We start from the raw sequence: 2,500 nt of genomic DNA, 5'->3' as shown, positions 1-2,500 counted from the left end.
GTAGTCTTGATGAGAGCTCTGCAATGGCTTACGGTCACACTACCCTGAGAACGCCCGATCTCGTCTGATCTCGGAAGCTAAGCAGGGTTTGGCCTGGTTAGTACTTGGATGGGAGACCACCTGGGAATACCAGGTGCTGTAAGCTTTTCCCCTCTTGCTTCCATTACCATGGTCTTGTTATACATTACTAGTTTGTTATCTGAAACCCAACATAGATGAAGTTGCATAAGTAGTCTTGATGAGAGCTCTGCAATGGCTTACGGTCACACTACCCTGAGAACGCCCGATCTCGTCTGATCTCGGAAGCTAAGCAGGGTTTGGCCTGGTTAGTACTTGGATGGGAGACCACCTGGGAATACCAGGTGCTGTAAGCTTTTCCCCTCTTGCTTCCATTACCATGGTCTTGTTATACATTACTAGTTTGTTATCTGAAACCCAACATAGATGAAGTTGCATAAGTAGTCTTGATGAGAGCTCTGCAATGGCTTACGGTCACACTACCCTGAGAACGCCCGATCTCGTCTGATCTCGGAAGCTAAGCAGGGTTTGGCCTGGTTAGTACTTGGATGGGAGACCACCTGGGAATACCAGGTGCTGTAAGCTTTTCCCCTCTTGCTTCCATTACCATGGTCTTGTTATACATTACTAGTTTGTTATCTGAAACCCAACATAGATGAAGTTGCATAAGTAGTCTTGATGAGAGCTTTGCAATGGCTTACGGTCACACTACCCTGAGAACGCCCGATCTCGTCTGATCTCGGAAGCTAAGCAGGGTTTGGCCTGGTTAGTACTTGGATGGGAGACCACCTGGGAATACCAGGTGCTGTAAGCTTTTCCCCTCTTGCTTCCATTACCATGGTCTTGTTATACATTACTAGTTTGTTATCTGAAACCCAACATAGATGAAGTTGCATAAGTAGTCTTGATGAGAGTTCTGCAATGGCTTACGGTCACACTACCCTGAGAACGCCCGATTTCGTCTGATCTCGGAAGCTAAGCAGGGTTTGGCCTGGTTAGTACTTGGATGGGAGACAACCTGGGAATACCAGGTGCTGTAAGCTTTTCCCCTCTTGCTTCCATTACCATGGTCTTGTTATACATTACTAGTTTGTTATCTGAAACCCAACATAGATGAAGTTGCATAAGTAGTCTTGATGAGAGCTCTGCAATGGCTTACGGTCACACTACCCTGAGAACGCCCGATCTCGTCTGATCTCGGAAGCTAAGCAGGGTTTGGCCTGGTTAGTACTTGGATGGGAGACCACCTGGGAATACCAGGTGCTGTAAGCTTTTCCCCTCTTGCTTCCATTACCATGGTCTTGTTATACATTACTAGTTTGTTATCTGAAACCCAACATAGATGAAGTTGCATAAGTAGTCTTGATGAGAGCTCTGCAATGGCTTACGGTCACACTACCCTGAGAACGCCCGATCTCGTCTGATCTCGGAAGCTAAGCAGGGTTTGGCCTGGTTAGTACTTGGATGGGAGACCACCTGGGAATACCAGGTGCTGTAAGCTTTTCCCCTCTTGCTTCCATTACCATGGTCTTGTTATACATTACTAGTTTGTCATCTGAAACCCAACATAGATGAAGTTGCATAAGTAGTCTTGATGAGAGCTCTGCAATGGCTTACGGTCACACTACCCTGAGAACGCCCGATCTCGTCTGATCTCGGAAGCTAAGCAGGGTTTGGCCTGGTTAGTACTTGGATGGGAGACCACCTGGGAATACCAGTTGCTGTAAGCTTTTCCCCTCTTGCTTCCATTACCATGGTCTTGTTATACATTACTAGTTTGTTATCTGAAACCCAACATAGATGAAGTTGCATAAGTAGTCTTGATGAGAGCTCTGCAATGGCTTACGGTCACACTACCCTGAGAACGCCCGATCTCGTCTGATCTCGGAAGCTAAGCAGGGTTTGGCCTGGTTAGTACTTGGATGGGAGACCACCTGGGAATACCAGGTGTTGTAAGCTTTTCCCCTCTTGCTTCCATTACCATGGTCTTGTTATACATTACTAGTTTGTTATCTGAAACCCAACATAGATGAAGTTGCATAAGTAGTCTTGATGAGAGCTTTGCAATGGCTTACGGTCACACTACCCTGAGAACGCCCGATCTCGTCTGATCTCGGAAGCTAAGCAGGGTTTGGCCTGGTTAGTACTTGGATGGGAGACCACCTGGGAATACCAGGTGCTGTAAGCTTTTCCCCTCTTGCTTCCATTACCATGGTCTTGTTATACATTACTAGTTTGTTATCTGAAACCCAACATAGATGAAGTTGCATAAGTAGTCTTGATGAGAGTTCTGCAATGGCTTACGGTCACACTACCCTGAGAACGCCCGATTTCGTCTGATCTCGGAAGCTAAGCAGGGTTTGGCCTGGTTAGTACTTGGATGGGAGACCACCTGGGAATACCAGGTGCTGTAAGCTTTTCCCCTCTTGCTTCCATTACCATGGTCTTGTTATACATTACTAGTTTGTTATCTGAAACCCAA

At 46.5% G+C, this 2,500-nt stretch overlaps 11 non-coding genes across 11 annotated transcripts; all 11 read left to right on the top strand.

Moving 5' to 3' along the window:
- The first annotated feature begins 26 nt into the window (after positions 1 to 26).
- On the top strand, positions 27 to 145 carry LOC125794811 (5S ribosomal RNA). The gene has a single exon (XR_007433822.1). It is a non-coding gene; the product is annotated as a 5S ribosomal RNA (ribosomal RNA).
- Positions 146 to 255: 110 nt separating this feature from the next.
- On the top strand, positions 256 to 374 carry LOC125794810 (5S ribosomal RNA). Its single transcript, XR_007433821.1, has one exon. It is a non-coding gene; the product is annotated as a 5S ribosomal RNA (ribosomal RNA).
- Positions 375 to 484: 110 nt separating this feature from the next.
- LOC125794809 (5S ribosomal RNA) lies at positions 485 to 603 on the top strand. Its single transcript, XR_007433820.1, has one exon. It is a non-coding gene; the product is annotated as a 5S ribosomal RNA (ribosomal RNA).
- Positions 604 to 713: 110 nt separating this feature from the next.
- LOC125794808 (5S ribosomal RNA) lies at positions 714 to 832 on the top strand. The gene has a single exon (XR_007433819.1). It is a non-coding gene; the product is annotated as a 5S ribosomal RNA (ribosomal RNA).
- Positions 833 to 942: 110 nt separating this feature from the next.
- On the top strand, positions 943 to 1,061 carry LOC125794595 (5S ribosomal RNA). Its single transcript, XR_007433701.1, has one exon. It is a non-coding gene; the product is annotated as a 5S ribosomal RNA (ribosomal RNA).
- A 110-nt stretch (positions 1,062 to 1,171) lies between these two features.
- Positions 1,172 to 1,290, top strand: LOC125794807 (5S ribosomal RNA). Its single transcript, XR_007433818.1, has one exon. It is a non-coding gene; the product is annotated as a 5S ribosomal RNA (ribosomal RNA).
- A 110-nt stretch (positions 1,291 to 1,400) lies between these two features.
- On the top strand, positions 1,401 to 1,519 carry LOC125794806 (5S ribosomal RNA). Its single transcript, XR_007433817.1, has one exon. It is a non-coding gene; the product is annotated as a 5S ribosomal RNA (ribosomal RNA).
- A 110-nt stretch (positions 1,520 to 1,629) lies between these two features.
- On the top strand, positions 1,630 to 1,748 carry LOC125795202 (5S ribosomal RNA). The gene has a single exon (XR_007434213.1). It is a non-coding gene; the product is annotated as a 5S ribosomal RNA (ribosomal RNA).
- A 110-nt stretch (positions 1,749 to 1,858) lies between these two features.
- LOC125795044 (5S ribosomal RNA) lies at positions 1,859 to 1,977 on the top strand. The gene has a single exon (XR_007434056.1). It is a non-coding gene; the product is annotated as a 5S ribosomal RNA (ribosomal RNA).
- Positions 1,978 to 2,087: 110 nt separating this feature from the next.
- Positions 2,088 to 2,206, top strand: LOC125794805 (5S ribosomal RNA). The gene has a single exon (XR_007433816.1). It is a non-coding gene; the product is annotated as a 5S ribosomal RNA (ribosomal RNA).
- A 110-nt stretch (positions 2,207 to 2,316) lies between these two features.
- On the top strand, positions 2,317 to 2,435 carry LOC125795079 (5S ribosomal RNA). Its single transcript, XR_007434090.1, has one exon. It is a non-coding gene; the product is annotated as a 5S ribosomal RNA (ribosomal RNA).
- The last annotated feature ends 65 nt before the right edge of the window (positions 2,436 to 2,500 follow it).

Source organism: Astyanax mexicanus, unplaced genomic scaffold (assembly GCF_023375975.1).
Source record: "Astyanax mexicanus isolate ESR-SI-001 unplaced genomic scaffold, AstMex3_surface scaffold_41, whole genome shotgun sequence".
Taxonomy (NCBI): domain Eukaryota; kingdom Metazoa; phylum Chordata; class Actinopteri; order Characiformes; family Acestrorhamphidae; genus Astyanax; species Astyanax mexicanus.
Note: the sequence above shows the minus strand (reverse complement) of the source record. Positions and strands in the feature narration are given on the sequence as shown.